This window comes from Loxodonta africana, chromosome 14, assembly GCF_030014295.1.
Source record: "Loxodonta africana isolate mLoxAfr1 chromosome 14, mLoxAfr1.hap2, whole genome shotgun sequence".
NCBI lineage: Eukaryota > Metazoa > Chordata > Mammalia > Proboscidea > Elephantidae > Loxodonta > Loxodonta africana.
The window spans coordinates 53,496,997-53,514,206 of NC_087355.1; the positions used below are offsets into that span (position 1 = coordinate 53,496,997).

The window sequence follows — 17,210 nt, forward strand, 5'->3', positions numbered from 1 at the left end:
TTTGAATCACACACAAAAACAATAGTTCCAAGAAGCTACATACCGGAACTGGTAGACTGGAAATACCAATAAACTGAGTGGCAATCATAAGACCATATTAACTTTTGCCCTAAACCCACTGCCTTCCAGTTGATTCCAACTCATAGTGAGCCTACAGGACAGAATGGAACTGCTCCATAGGGTTTCTAAGGTTATAAATCCTTATGGAAGCAGACTGTTAAACATCTCTGTCCCACAGAGTGAGTGGTGGATTTGAACTGCTGACCTGTGGGTTAGGAGCTAAGCACTTTAACCACTGTGCCACCAGGGCTCCTTACTCTTGCCCTACCAAAACCAAAAAATAAGTGAGGATTAACAACAGCCTGAATCCTTAGGCAAATCAGGGCAAGGCTTGCTTCAAATGAGCGCAAGAGGAATGTCAGTAATAGCAACCAATACCTGTAAGATACTTATTTTTTAGATGATGAGGTTGGAAAAAAACAAAGTAACTACTCCATTTCAAAGTTCTAGAGAAAGAACACTGAAGATGACTGCTGAAGAATTATTTTTAACGGAAGATAAGAACAAAAATAAATAGGAGACGTAAGTGGGAAAAAAAATCGTAAAAGAAATCAGCCCTACAGTCTAAGTTTTAAGTGCCTGTGTAAGGCAGCCAACTTAATGCTTCAGAATACTAAAATACGTCTCAATGAGAAGAAATATGTATGAATTTCACAATACACTTAAAAAATTTTTTTTTGTTTTTTAAGTGAAAGTTTATACAGTGAATTAGATTCTCATTTAACAACGTGTCAGCCACGGTCTGTGAACTAGCTGGTCCACAAGCTAATCATCTTGAATGCCACAGTCACTGTTAGATCAGCTGATCGTTTTTCAGTAACAAGACTTTACCAGCGAAGCAAGCAGGGTGCGACTTCAATATTCTGGCACCTATCTTGCTGATTGGCAGTTTGAGTAGTGCTGTTCTAGGTGCGTGAGTCTTGGGCAGATATTTGGGAGTGGAATTGCTGGGTTCTTGATGCCAAATGGTTTTCAGATCTCTTGCTATTTTTCTATTGTTCTTGCTTTGTCTTATCGACCTGGAGGAGGTCTTCAGAATTTGGATAGCACACACATCCCATTTTGAGGATTGTTTATTTATTTATTGGGGGGTTGTTTTGTTAAATTTGGGGTTTGTTTTGTTATGCTGCCCGTTTTCAAATACTAGGATAGCCAACCCTACTTTTGGTAAGGCTTTATAGCCAGATATAAGAGGCTGATCATTGTGAACCTAGATGATGATATACTATACTTATTTAGTGCTTTGCAAACTGGGTGTCACAGAAGATCCTTGCAGTAGAATACAGAATATAGCAAGATAATAAAAATTGAAGTTAATAACCTGTGAGGCCATGTTTCTAATGTCACATATTCAAAAAGCTAATATTAATTTCAGTCTGCATGAGCGCATTATCATAGTAAAAAGATAACTGAAGAATTTGCCTAGAATAAAAAAAAAAGTTCTCACAGTAAAGAACAGCTTTTTATTGGACAAATGTAAGGAAAAAGGACAAAGAGAGCATATAATTTGTACGGTTCTTATTAGTAAGTGTTTAATTATTCTAGAGCGGTGCTGCTGAATAGAACTTAGCGTGAGGATGGAAATGCTCTTGATCTGCACTGCCCAAAATAGCCACTAGCCTTATATAGCTCATGAGGACTTGAACTGTGGCTTATGCAACTGAGGAACTTTTAAATTTTATTCAGTTGTAATTAAATTTAAATAGCCACCTGGGTAGTATACAGAGCAGTTCTAGAGGATGCTGTTTTTATAATGAATTTTACACCAGGGATCAATTCCACACACAACAATGAAAAAATCATAACCCCTAAATGACTCTGCTTAAGGTGTTGGTGTTGTTAGGTGTACATTTTCAACTCACGGCGACCCCATGTGACAGAGTATAACTGCCCCATATGGTTTTCTTGGTTGTCATCTTTTTGGGAGCAGATTGCCAGATCTTTCTCCCATGGAGCCACTGGAGGGACTTGAAACACCAACCTTTCGAGTAGCAGCTGAGCACTTAACCACTGCACCACCAGGATTCCTTATAATGAAGATCAGTTCAAAAGCTTACAAAGGTGGACAGTAATGAACAAAGGTAATAAAATGCCACAGCAAATGAGTTCTGAGTAGAGACTTGAAATGTGTACTTACATAAGATAATGAACAAAAAACAAAGACTAGAGCAGAGCAATTCACAAGGGTTTTTGCCTTGACTCCTGTTATGTAACAGTATGCTGTACAAATATTTTCTATTCATGCTATAACATGAAGAACACTGGATAAGAGAGGAAAAAAAAACCAAGCCCGTTGCTATCGAGTCGATTCCGACTCATAACAACTCTACAGGACAGAGGAGAACTGCCCCATAGGGCTTCTAAGGAGCAGTTAGTAGATTTGAACTGCCAACCTTTTGATTAGCAGCAGAACTCTTAACCACTGTGCCAGCAGGACCCTGGATTAGAGAAAGGAATGGCTAAACCTCTGTTTCAGTTGGCTTGTGACAAAGTGCTTCTGATTAAATAAGCATGCAAAACTCTGGAATGAAGGTGAAGGACAAAATAATCTGTATTTACTGGACCTTAATGGAGCCCTGATGGCGCAATGGTTAAGTGCTTGACTGATAACTGAAAGGTCATTGGTTCAAACCCACTCAGTGGCTCCATGGGAGAAAAGACTTGGTGATCTGCTCCTGTAAATATTACAGCCTAGGAAACCCTACAGGGTAGTTCTACTCTGTCCTATACGGTTACTGTGAGTCAGAATCAATTTGATGGCACACAACAACTGGACCTTACCAGTGTGTGAGAACTTCACTTAAAATAGCTCAACTGAACAATGGTCAGACTAGAGTAGCAGCCAGATATCACCTGCATAGGTTTTACAGTTTATAAGCATTACTCACAGATAAAACTATACCTTATACTAAATGTCCCAAAATGCTTTTTGGGTGGGGGGAGAATCAAAGACCTGAAACAAGATGGGAAAAAGGGGCTGTAACAAGGACACACAGATTATTAGTCTTTGTTAATTCTCTCAATCGACTATCTACTATCCATCCCCTAGTAAATGCAACAACCATTCGGTTTATACTGCTTTCTTTTCGGCCCTCCTTAAAAAGATTCCAAATTTGCCAAAGAGAGTACTATGTACCCGAAACCTTTTTCATCTATTACCATGCTATTTATTCACATTGTGCTTAAACAGAATCATTTTTACTACTTTTACACAAGCAGCAAGGCACCATTAAATACTATTCAATGTGAATATAGCCAACGAAAGACAATCAGGTAAAATTAAAAAAAATTTTTTTTTAATCCATTTAAATGGATCAATTAAACGAATCCCTTTTCCATACTTACATACGATGCAAGGTTAAAAGGTGTGTGTTAAATTAATTCAATCAGACTTCATCAGCAGATCCACTAATAGAGGTAACTGGTTAGAAGAGAATTTAGTTTCTCTGGATTGATGTCTGTAAGTATTTTCCATTATGCTAACTTATTAATTGTAATTGGAGCTACTCCTAAAATAAAAATCCAGCCCATTGGTAAAGACTTAAGGCAGCAATAAAGACCCCGGGGACTTAAATACAGCATATAAAAACTTTTGCACAATTAGAGACCTATCTCATTAATCTAAAATATTATTGGTATTGAAATATTTGTTAAGATGTTTCTGTAGAGAATCAGTTGGTCTCAGCCCACCTGGAGCAAAGGAAAATGAAGAACACCAAAGACACAAGGTAATTATTGAGCCCAAGAGACAGAAAGGGCCACATAAACCAGAGACTACATCAGCCTGAGACTAGAACTAAACGGTGCCCCGGCTACAACCAATGACTGCCCTGACAGGGAACACAACAGAGAACCCCTAACGGAGCTGGGCAGCAGTGGCGTGCAGGCCTCAAGTTCTCGTAAAAAGACCAGACTAAATGGTCTGACTGAGACTAGAAGGATCCCAGAGGTCATGGTCCCCAGACTTTCTGTTAGCCCAAGACAGGAACCATTCCCAAAGCCAACTCTTCAGACAGGGATTGGACTGGACTATGGGATAGAAAATGACACTGATGAAGAGTAAGCTTCTCGGATCAAGTAGACACATGAGGCTATGTGGGCAGCTCCTGTCTGGAGGGAGATGACAGGGCAGAGGGGGTCAGAAGCTGACTGAATGGACACAAAAATAGAGTGGAGGGAAGGAGTGTGCTGTCTCATTAGTGGGAAAGCAACTAGGAGTATATAGCAAGGTGTACATAAATTTTTGTATGAGGCTGACTTGATTTGTAAACTTTCACTTGAAGCAAAAAATGAAAAAAATATTTCTGCAGTGCTCATCTACTATACTATACACATACTCTATCAAGTTTTCAAACAAAATTTCTTACGTAAACTTTCAAAGTTTCCAGATACTTAACAGAAGTAACTATCTTAAAATTCAAACAGTTATTTGATTTTAAAACATAGCCCTAAAGCCAAATTCTGCAACTCAGACCACCTATACAGAAATTGTACTGGGATATAACTAACATAATTATCAAATATTGTGGTTTTTGTGTGCCATTAAGTCAATTTCAACTCCTACTGATCCTGTATGACAGAGCAGAACTGCCCTATAGGGTTTCCTAGGCCGTAATCTTCATGTGAGCTGATTACCAGGACTTTTCTCCTACAGAGCCACTGGTAGGTTTGAACCCTCAACCTTTTGGTTAGCAGCCAAGAGCTTAACCACTGCAGCACCACAGTTCAAATAGAGTTCATACGGTTACTGTATTTTTACGCAAATAATGCATGCATTATTTTTTGGGGGGGCAAACCGCACAATCTCCCTGCCTATTATTTTTATAAGTGTACTTTATCCATTTTTTTTTCACGTTACTGACTTCAATCTTTTTTTCTATCCCACTGATTTAAGGTTACCAGGATAACACTTCTCATAGAAACTTCATTTAAGGTAGCTAAACTAAGTGCAACCAATGGTGAACGGAACAGGCTCGCGATGCCATTTTATTCATTATCATCAACATCCACTTCTGGAAGCCTTCGAAGTTGACCATCTTTTGGTCCCAGTCACCTGGAAGTTGCGGACCTACAGTGGTTGTCATTTTCAGAGAAAGGTCATTCCTTTTCATGAATTTAGAAACCCAGGTGAAATGTGCCTTGAAGCCTGGGGTTCGTTTATTTGCCAGAAGCTCCACTCTGATCTGAACTGTGACAGCAGAGACAGCCTGATTTTGTTCCCTTTGAGAAATAATCCACTCTTTGAAGGCGTGCTCCAACTCAGGCCATTTCACCTTGGGCCCATAAGTGCACATTTTCACGGATTTACTTTCTCCAGCTCCTTTTCCTTTCTCCATTCGTGAATGGACAAGTCTACAACCTCAAACTTTCTCACTGCCACACTGTTACTTGTTTCTTCTGCCCTCAAAATGACTTTCAGTTTGAAGTTGGTGGTGTAACACTTGTGTTTAATTCCTGGCACGATCTAAATGGTTCTAAGATTTAGATTTATAAACTGAAAAACTGTGTACAATATAATTGATAAGCAGCTAGCTCTAGTAAAGAGATAGCAAAATTCAAATGTGAAGTATACAAGGAGCAAGGGTCTTTTTTAAATGCTTGCAAGCACATGACTAAGGTGACTTATGATCACTGATCAAAGATACTAGCGCTAATGAAACATAATGAGACTATGAAAGCAGCAGACTTAACATAGCTTAATGGTTTCACTTAAGATGATGTGATAAGGTTTTCACATTCAACTGTTGAGCCAAGAATAACTGTGTATCAGTTTTGCTTTGTTAGCTCCTCTTATTAAAGGCCAGATTCCTATTGATAGCTACTTGATGTCATTTATGCCAGTGCAGGCTTCACTTTGTTTTCACTTCCTGTTGATAGCACGTGATTTATGGACACGCTTCAGTAGGTTCAAGGTTCTGATTTATGACTCAAAATTGATGGGACATAATTATCGACTTACATTAACAGAAACACACAGCTTCAAAGTAACATCTCTGGACTACTGAATGAGGGCGAATGAGGCCAAAGTTCACTTCTGGAAATGTCACCAGACATGTGCAGTACATGCATGGGTGTATTACATCACAACTTTTACATAATTTCTGCAAGTTATTTACGTGGGCACGCTAATCTGCGAAAAAATATACTACATGGTTTGCCATGCTATGTCCCAAGCAATTTCCATGAATGCCAATGTGTAAGTCCTTTAGTGCCTCATAATTTTGCAAACAGTATTGTTCCACAGAATATTAATTTCATCATCTGAATGTCCAGCAGAACAAACTGGTATATATCTAATGACAATACATTTCTGGAATTTGAAATTCTCTTGCCATTTTTACTAATGCTTAAAGTCAAGAAATCTTTGGGGCCAGAATTTCTGAATTCAAAATTTCTCAGATTTTAGGAGGGTAATATAAAACATATACTTTATGTTATATAAACACTCTCTAGGAGAATATGAGTCAGTACTTCATAACCACAGTATTTCTACAACAAAACTTAGGAATATAAACACTAAATGGGATAAATAAAGATATAAATAACCTCAAAGCAGCTCAGATTCAGGTCAAGTTTTTGTTCCCAAATGAGTTTAGGTCACATCAGTTATTGTAACCAAGGAAGCTATTTAAAAAAAAAATTTTTTTTTCTTTTTTAGAACATTTCTGATTTGGGGATTACACGAATAAAGGATCGGGGATCTGTAGCTTTATGCTCTTTTCTGTCAAGTCGATCCTGACTCACAGTGACCCTACAGAACAGAGTAGAACTGTCCTGTAGGGTTTCCTAGGGTGTAATCTTTACAGGAGATTGCCAGGCCTTTTCGCCTGCACAGCCACTGGTTGGTTGGAACTACTAACCCTTCCGGTTAGCAGCCTGGGACTTAACTATTGCACCACCAGGGCTACAGCTTTAGAGCAAAGTTTCAAGTACCAGTTTCACTTAACATAATATACATTGTACCTGTGCATAATAAAAAGAGTCAGTCACTCAGGGTGCCAGAACCTGCAGAATAAATAAATATACTTAAGTACAGTTTATGCACTCCCATTCTCCCAAAGAGAGGGGAAACTGTGGACTTTCTGAGTTCCATGATATTACTAATTGCTCTAAATAAATACTACTTTAAAATGACAAAGTGTTTTTCACTACTCCATGATTTGGCTGAATGATTAATATATGTCAGCTCACTGATAACAGTTTCTCAAATCTCTTAGAGAAAACACTGTTAGAAATATCTATATAAGCTTAAGTTTCCATTAAAGCAAGAAATCTAAATTAAAGGAAGGCTTATACTCTAATATGATCTCCTTATAATATAAAGCATATTGTTATATTTTCATCTGAGAGTCTATTCATAACTATAACGGCAACAAGATTCTACTCCCAAAGGTTTTAAATCTCTAAGCTGACTTGGTAGACTGGATGAACTGATCACCTTTCTATAAAAACTAAGGTAACTGACTTGGTAGTGAATGGTGGCTACAGTGCTTCTCTTTAATACACATACAAGTCACCTAAGTCAGGTTTAGGTGGGGCTGAGATTCTCTATTGCTGTCCCAAGTGATGCCAATGCTGCTGACTCAAGGACCACACTGGGTAAGATACATAATACATTTAAAAAAGAGAGAGACAGAAACTATTGTACCAGTTTAGGGCTAAAGAAAGTGTGATTCAAAAAAAAAAAAAAAAAAGCAATCTGCTTAAATTCATACAGAAGCAAGCCAATATGGGAAGTCTCCAGCTCAAGGTTTTAAGTCAGCAGAACTTTAAAGGAATCCAACTATTTAAACTGTTTCCTCCCTAGGACTAAAGAAACATTAAATTGATATTCTGTTTTCTTGTGAAATTTCTAATCTTATTCCGTCCCAAGTTTCTGGCCAACTTAAATACCCAAACCTCAACACCAAAAAATAAATCAGTATCGGCACCAAAGTCTATAAATGGTGACTCAATTTTAAAAACAAGCCACACAAATCTAGCAGCTCAAATTCAAGCAGTTTACTGTGGAATTACATTTTGCATAGGGATTCAATTTTAAATTCAAATCCACAAGTAAAAAGTCAAGCATAGTCAAAGACTATGCTTGAAAATCCATTAGGAAGGTGGCATACCGGGAGATATACATATACCATCTCTCAGTAAATCCTCGAAGAACAACCATTTTTCCCACCAGTTGAGCATTACAAAGTCAATTTATGGGAAGAATGTAAACTCTAGAAAAATCACATTCATTCTAGTAAGATGCTCTTAACTAGAAAATCAAGAACTAAGTTTCACCTCTCACATCCCATGCTCATTCTGAGGTATAAGTTCATTGAATGAACTAGAACCAGAAACTTCACTCTATTTAAGAATGTTTTTTTCTCCTCATGCCTAAATACTGGAGTCTACTAAGTTAAATGGTTGAATGATGTGATAAACTATTACCCAGATCTTAAGTTAAAAAAAGAAAAAAACCTCTCCAACTTATATTAAAACTTGGACTAAGAAGAGTTCCTACAACTTATCTTGCTACATGAACTTTAACAGTAACCTTCATGTATTCGAATAAAGTACATTTTTGGTAAGCAATGCATACAACTGAAGCAGTACCTATAACTGCCAAGCCTCTAAGCTATGTTAAAACTTGACCAAAACAAAAAAAAGCTGTAAGGGCTGCTGCACTTTAAAGAATAAGTACAATTTCAAATCGGGAAAGACTGAGCAACATGGCGTCCTCCTTTACCTCAATTTTACAAGATCTCACAGATGGGAATATACTTACATGGACAAGTTAGGAGATGGAACCCCCCTATCATCAGCTAGGTTCCCAAGGTGGCTCCGCGTTGAAATCGAACTGCTCTCTATACAGCACTTCTCCTAGGCCCTCTGGGTAGTTGTATACTTGGTCAGAAAGTTCGCCCTAAAGAAAGAAATAAAAGAATTAATGCTAACGAGATGAACTGACACAGTGGCTGCAACAATGGGCTCAAGCATAGTAACAATTTTGAGGATGGCTCAGGACAGGGCAGCGTTTCATTCTGTTGTATACAGAGTCTCTAAGAGTCCGAACCCACTCCACAGGCATCTAACAACAACTATGCTGAAAAACATTAGCTTGTGCTTCAAATAGACTGAATTGATTAAAAAAAAAAAAATTTTTAACTGTAGAAATAAGGCGAAGTTATAGTTTAGTAGAATAATTTTAATATTTAGTTCAATATTTAATGAGGATCACATTACACAGAAATGATGTGTTCGAAGAGTTTACCATAGTACCAAGTACTTTCTATATAGCAAACCTTTCCAAGTTGCTTTACTACAAAATTCACAAAGGTGATGGTATAGTCATCTTTCCAAGCTGCTTCATCTACCTACTCATAAGTTTCCTGTCCCCATCTAACTCCATTTTTTTGCTTTTAATGGTCCCCCCAACCCAAATTTGTAACTGGCCTAAAATACAAAAATTTCACACAATCTTCACCAATCTGGCTAAGCAAATGTTCCAGCGTGACCTAGTAATCTGAACCCAGAACACCCTTTTACCACTCTAATTCAAAGTTCCTTGCTTAGAGTATAAAGTTCTACTGATACCAGGATGATGGGTCAGACTTTATGATTTAGCTAATTCATTACGCGTCTAAAATGACTTTTGAAAACTGCCTTATGTATTTGGGCATGTAACCTAAGACGTTTATGTCCTCCTCAAACCTAATCTATAACTACTTTCACTCTATTATCACTGAACTAATGCTTGGTACACTATAAAATGCTATGTAAGTTTTAGAAATGGTCATCACCCATTATGAGACTTATCACCTCTAAAGTAAAATGCTATACCTATACTTCATTTGTAATTCAGTGGGTATTGTTTTAAAGTAATATAACCAACAGTATTTGCTAGAGAGTGATGAGAAAGACAGAAAAATGATAAAACCAGGTATTACAAAGCCCAGAGTGTGCGGGATTTCTGAAGCACTGTAGGCACGCACCTGGCACTGCAACCAAGATTGAGGGAAGTAAAATATTCCTTCTACATAGAGGAAACTGAGCATACTTTCTCAAGACTTATGATGAGGCAAGAACCCATAACAACATGCAACGGTGACTATAACCTTACATTAGATCCCATATAATGTACTCCACAAAAAAAGTTCCAATTCTTCCCGCATAAAGATAATCTAAAACATAAGTAAAAAGCCGACTCATGCTGGGGACAGAGAAGAAGTTCATTCTCAATTATCCGAAGGCACAGGCTGACAATCATCCTGCGTGAGACAGTTATCATTTCTCTGCTACATACCCAGTCATTTTGCTGCTTAATACAACCTAAGAGCAGTGATGTAAAATGTTAAGGACATTAAACTTCAGACATTCAAGACTGTGTTTGAGTGAGATCTCTAAAACATTTCTGTTTAGCAAAAAGATACTAGTAGAGAATAAAGGCCCCCAAATTTGAAAGGCACATTTTAATAGAGTAAAAGAGGTATACACAGTAAGAGGGCCGTTTACATACAGGATTGAGGGAATGTGTATCCGTACTGTTAGAGAAACCTTGAAAAGAGGAGTTAAATGAAAATGTGGAGAAAAGGAGATAAATTATTCTCATTTACAGCGGTGTGTCTACATCAGTTGGTTAAGGTCTGTTTGAAGAGGAGTATCTCTGACCACAACACCTTAGAACTTGCACAGGGAAACTAGACTGAGTCAGCTGCAGGATGCAAAAAACAAAAAAACCCTCCTCCCATCACTTTGACAAAAACTACCCAAAAAGTCAGTGTCCCAAAATTATCCGTATTTCTCTAAACAATTCATACTACCCTTACTAGTCATCTTTAAACTTGCACACATGGTGTGATGAGGCTATCTCTGTGATATTTTTTCCAAAAAATCCAAACCTCCAATCTTATCATTAGAAAAACTTCAAACCCTAATTGGGGGACACGCTACAGGATACCTGGCCACTACTTCTTAAGACTGTCAAGGACATAAACAAGGAAAGACTAAAAAACTGTCACACGGCAGACAAAACATGACTATTTAAATGCAATGTGGTACCTTGCATTGAATTCTGGAACAAAGGATGTTAATTAAAAAAATAAATAAATAAACTGGTGAAATCCAAAATAAGTCTGGAGTTTCTCTGGTAATGTACCAAAGTCAGTTTCTGAGTTTTGACAAATGTACCACAGTAATATGTTAATAACAGAGAAAATTAGGTGAGGGTTTCAAGAGCTCTGTACTATCTTTGGAAACCCTGGTGGCGCAGTGGTGAAGTGCTACAGCTGCTAGCCAAAGGGTCGGCAGTTCGAATCTGCCAGGTGCTCCTTGGAAACTCTATGGGGCAGTTCTACTCTGTCCTATAGAGTCACTATGAGTCAGAATTGACTCGACGGCACTGGGGTTGGTTTTTCTTTTTTTTTGTAGTATCTTTGCAACTTTTCTGTAAATCTAAAATTACTCCAAATAAGTAATAAAAAAATTAAAATATTCATATAATGGAATACTACTTAGCAATAAAGAACCTGATAAATGCAATATGAATATAAAAAACACGTTAAGTGAAAGACGCCTTACATAAGTGCATACTGGGTGATTCCATTTATATGAAGTTCTAGAACAGGCAAAACTAATAGTTTAAAAAAAATCTGAACAATGATTGACTTTGTGGGCTGGGAGAAGATGACCTACTGAAGGGGCAAGAAAACTTTTTGGACTGATAGTAATAATTCTACATTTCGACAGATTTGGATTTCACAGCTGTATTTTTATTTATCAAAACTCATCTAATGGTATACTTAGTATCTCTGCATTTTACTGTTACGTAATTTTTACTTAAAAAAAATTCTTTTTAAAGAATATTAAACAAGTACTGAACTCTAATGATATTGGCATGCTGCAGTTTGAGGGCCTGCGATCTTAAGTCTCCAACTTACTCTGAAATGTATCAGATAAGATGAATTGATGACTAGGTAGCAAGATGAACACATAAGGCATATACAGCAAAATGTTAATTGTAGAATCTAGGTGAGGTATAATTCTTTGAACTATTAATATGTTTGGAAACTTGTATAATAAACGTTGGGACAAAAAGGCAATGATTCCTTGATTGCTGCATTTCTCATTATCACTTTTTTTTTGGTATTTTGGTGTTTATTTTTTTTAATTGTGTTTTAAGTGAACGTATACAGTTCAAATTAGTTTCTCATACAAAAATTTATACACACACTGTCATGTGACTCTAGTTGCTCTCCCTGTAATGTGACAACACACTCCTCCTTTCCACCCCGGAATTTCCCATGTCCATTCAATCAGCTCCTGTCCCTTTCTGTCTTCTCATCTTGCCTCTGGACAGGAGCTGCCCATTCAGTCTCATGTATCTACTTGAACTAAGAAGCACAAGTATCATTTTGTGTCTTATAGTCCAGTCTAACCTTTTTGTGAAGAGTAGGCTTCGGGAATTGTTTTAATTCTGGGTTAACAGAGAGTCCGGGGGCCATGTCTTCTGGGGTTCCTCAGTCTCTCAAGACAATTAAATCTGGTCTTTTTACTATAATTTCAGCTCTGCACCACAGTTTTCACCTGCCATCATTATCAGTTCCGATCATTTAGGAGTCTATCTTTCCTACTAAATGTAAACTCCTCAAGGTCTGTCTTTATGATCAGCATCTGCACTCATATTTGTAAAAGCAACGAAAGAATTTCGCTTCTTGGCTATCGGCCGCATTTCTGCCAAGCTGGTCCACATCATACCTTTCCTCACCACACACAATTGTGTCTACCCTAAGCGGTCTCAGATTTCCAACCAAGTTGGGGGACTCTACGGTAGAAACACTACAGGACACAGAACAATTTAATGACCCAAGATGCTACCATAAAATTCAGCGAATCTACTGAAACAGCACTGTTTGAAAATGTCCCCAGGTTTCTGCATGAGCGTATACGTTCAGAATACATACTGTATCAGGGTCACCTCCATTAACTGTGGTCAGTCTAGACAGTACTTGGTAAGCCACTCAAGCCTACCGTTCCCCCCTTTTTTGCCCAGCAATCGTGGCGCGGATGCGAAAACCATGCTACGGTGACTAATTCTCAGGCTTCAGGGAGTGACTTCGCTGACTGATGGCCACTCGGCCCAATCAGGAACGCTGCAGGGGGTGGAGCAGCAGCCCCGAGGCTTCCAAAAGGGGCCAAAGGCCTCCAGTCGCTACCTGACACCAGGGCTTCCCCGCCGCCGGGCCCCGAGCGGCGTCAACTTTCCTCCACCAGAGAGGGATCTCACTCCCTGCACCCCCAAGAATCCGACCTCCTCCGGCAGCTGTCACCAGAGGCCGACGCCGGGCCCGCCCTACTCCATTCATAACCGAAGGCCCCGGCGGTTCCTGCGCACCGCGCCGCCCGCCGCTAGGCTCCGGGAGGCCAAGCCGGCTGTGTTGCTCAGGGGCAGGGTTGCGGTCCCAGCCCCGTAGGGCTGCGGGCCGGACCCCCTCCCCGGAAACAGCAATGCACCACGGGAGAGGGGTGGGGACCACACGGCGCCCGGAGGCGACGGCGACCCCCGGCGGCGAGACCCCTGCGCGCGCCCCCCACACGTACACACCCCCTCGCCCCAACCGCGGCGGCTCGGGATTCACCGAGCGTCCGGGGGTCTCCTGAGGACCCCAAGGCGAGGCCCGCCGCCCGAGCTCCGCGTGTCGCCGCCACCGTCACCGCCACCGCCGGAGGCACCGCCACCCGCCACACTCACCGCCGTCCGCCATGTTAGAGGCGGTCGCCGCGGAGCGCTGCGGGGGGACGCCCGTAGGGCGGTGGGGCCCGGCTGGGGGGACCCGGCCGCCCTTGCGCTCCGACCCCGCGCCCCTTGGGTCGATACTCACGTGAGATAACGGCCCAAAGAGTCGGGTAAAGCGTCTTCTCTTTTTCGGCGGAATTTTTAAAGAGGGATGTGGTTACCTTGAGCAGAAATACCCAAGGCGGCCTGGGCCATAGGCTGCGGAACGACGTGGGGGGAAAAGCGCGGCACCGACACCAGCTGTGCAGCAGTGGCGGCGGTGGCCGAAGGAGAGAAATAGAACAGCGCGGGTAAAGGAAAAGCGCGGGCTGGGTGGGGAGAGCTTTCGGCCTCGTCACAGCACAGAGCAGCAGAACGAGAAAGGATGAGAAGAAACCGAGAAAGCGACAACACAGGAAAAAAAGACTAGACTGCGGAGGAGCGAAAGGCCACCGAGTGTGGGAAAGCGGCGCCAGAGACGCCAATATTTATAGCAAGGGGCGGGGCCAGGTGACGTCACAGCCGGCCGTGCGCCGCGCGAGCGAGAGGAGCCCGGCTGCGGCTAGCAGGGAAGGGAGGGGGCGGAAGAAGAAGAGGGACAGCGGGGAGGGAGCGAGAAGGGGAGGGGCGCGACTCAGCCGCGCTGATGTTGACCGTCTGGCCGCTTCCCTCCCTCCCACCCCCGGCAACTCCAGGGCAGGCGGACGTGGGCGGGTGGGGGCGGGAGGAGGTGGCTGGGCGGGAGCTCCGCGTCGGCCCTCCGCCCTCACCCCTCGGACGCCTGCGCTCAGCTAGCGGCGGTCCCCGCGCATTGTGAGCTGGGACCGGCTCCCGCCTGCTGCGGTGCCGGGGATCGCCCTTTTTTGCCCGGCCCGGGCCAGGGGGACTTCCGCGCTGCCTGGAGTGGATGTAGGGGAGGTCTGTAGGTGCCATCGCCAGAGATTTCCTCATCGAGAGCATTCCGCTTTGTGCAGACTCTCGGTGAAGCTTGGGGACTGCCCTCGGAGGGTGCGGCTCCTGCCCCTGCGGGGTGCTGGCACTCCATTGCAGAAGTGGAGTTTTTAATGGCCAGGAAGGGATCAGCCAGTTTTCGAGTGGTTACAGAAGCTCGTGACCGCGTGACCATGTCCCCAGTGCCCGTACGTTGCAATATGGTGCAAAAGGAATGTTTTGAATTTGTGACTTCTATGTCTTCATTTTAAAATGGTTGATACACTCAGACCCAATCCGTCATTATTAATGGAGAACCAGTGTTGGGAGATTATTGATGTTACAAGCGTACATTGCTTGTCATCCTTCCCTTCCTCCTCCACGTCTGGAGTTTGCAATCATTTTAATTTTGCTACTCCATTACAAACTTTTTACCAACGGGTCTAAGATAACCTGCATAGCTTTTAATTTATTTTTTTACAGATGTCACTGGTGAAGGAGCTCTGGTGCAGTGGTTAAGCGCTAGGCTGCTAACCAAAAGGTCAGAGTTGGAACCCACCAGTCTGCTCCGGGTCAGAAGGATGTGGGAGCCTGCTTCCATTAAGATTTACAGCCTTGGAAACCCTATGGGGCACTTCTAATCTGTCCTGTAGGGTGGCTGTGAGTTGGAGTCCACTTGAGGACAGTGGGTTTGGTTGTCACTAGTGACCAGAGACCCTGAGTTATCCTGTGCTAGGGCCATGCAACTCAGGCTCACTAAACAGCACAAATGTAATGTGTAGTGAGTGTCACTTCATACTAACACTTTTTGAGAGTAAGACCCTGACTTTGTTCTTTCATTCCTCTCCACCTTCCCTTTACTCTGTGAGCAGCACTGTGGCTGATTAATAAATCATCAAAAGGGAAAAGAAGAGAAGGAGCCTCACGGAGTAGAAAGGCCTGGTATTTCTCCATGCTGCAGTGTAGGCTTGGATTGAAAGTATTCTCTTGAATGAGACAGTATTAGAAATCAGGAGCTGTGAACTCTATTCCTGATTTTGCCTTTTACATATTTTGCTCTGCTACATCTTGGCTTTGTCTTTAATTCCTTAAAAATTCTGTTCAATTCAGAACATTTATAAGCACAACATTTTACTAGACCTCTGGTGGAGGAAGGGAAGCTAAAGATGGATACACTTGAAATCTTACAATCTAGCAGGGGAAATAAGACAACTACACAAAATAGCTAAGTTGTTCACAGATAAGCAGATAAAATGCAAGAACCTGCTGGAAGGAGGAAATGATTGCAACTAAGAAAAAGGCTGCTGGGAAAAGGTTGTTAGAGTTGGCCAACTCATGGGGACCCGTGGACAATAGAAGGAAACACCTGGTCTGATTGGTTGGGGAGCTCTGTTCAGTTGGGGATCTGACTGTTTTGTTCCCAGGGTTTCATTGGCTGATTTTTGGCAGTAGATTGCTAGGCCTTTGTTCCTAGTCCATCTTAGTCTAGAAGCTCTGCTGAGACCTGTTGAGCCTCATAGCAACACATAGCAAGTCTCCACTGACAGATGAGCGGTGGCTGTGCATAAGGCGCATTGGTCTCCCACATGGAAGGGGAGAATTCTACCACTGAACCACACTGCCCTTGGGGAAAAGGTAGAGAGTAATTTTAAGAGCAGATATTGCAGGCAAGAGAAATATGTGAGAGAAGGCACAGAAATAGGAAAGAAATGGGCCTGTTTAGAGAACTGAGCGCCCTTTCTGGCTCCAACATAGGAGGTAGGGTTGCAAATAAGATTGAAAAGGCTAGTTAGAGTGAGATCAAAAAAGGATTTGAGCTTGAACTTTATTTTGGAACCGTTTAAGCAAGGACATGATTTAACCAAAGACTTTTTAAAAGGTTACTCTAGCATCAATGGATAGGACTGAAAAGAGATACAAAGTTTTGTGGTGCAACAGGTAAGCACTCAGCTACTCACCAAATAGGTTGGTGGTTTGAACCCACCCAGTGACTCCATGGAACCCACCCAGTGACTCCATTGCTGTCTGCCTTTGTAAAGATCAAAGCCTAGAAAACCCTATGGGGCAGTTCTACTTCTGTCACATGGCATCACTATGAGTTGAAATTGACTCAGTGGCACCTAACAACAACAAAGTTTGGGAGAAAGAGTGTCTTAGTTACCTAGTGCTGCTGTAACAAAAAATGCAAATGGCTGCTTTAAAGAACAGAAAGTTATTTTTCTCACAGTTCTGGAGGCTGATAGTCCAAATCTGGATCTTGGCCATGTCAGTTCCTTCTGTGGCCCTCTCTCCTAATTTCTGGTGTCTGCTGGCAATCCATATTCCTTTGCTTGTAGGTGGGCCCTTTTGTGGTGTCTGTCTTCCCCCTTATCAACAGGAAGAATTCTGGTACCATGAACAGAGGTAGAAACAGACCCAATTTGGAAGGAAAAGATGAGTCTGCTTTGAACGTAAAAAGTTTGAGCTG

General features: G+C 41.6%; 1 protein-coding gene across 7 annotated transcripts in view; it reads right to left on the reverse strand.

The window, feature by feature from the left end:
- Positions 1-14,283, reverse strand: part of AZIN1 (antizyme inhibitor 1) — a 37,759-nt gene extending 23,476 nt beyond the window's left edge. For 5 of the 7 annotated variants that reach the window (XM_064267662.1, XM_064267660.1, XM_064267661.1 and 2 more), the window contains exons 1-2: positions 13,920-14,283; positions 8,828-8,965 (exon numbers count right to left, since the gene is read on the reverse strand). The gene's annotated coding sequence lies outside the window, so the exon portion shown is untranslated. 7 annotated transcript variants of the gene reach the window in all.
- Positions 14,284-17,210: the final 2,927 nt, after the last annotated feature.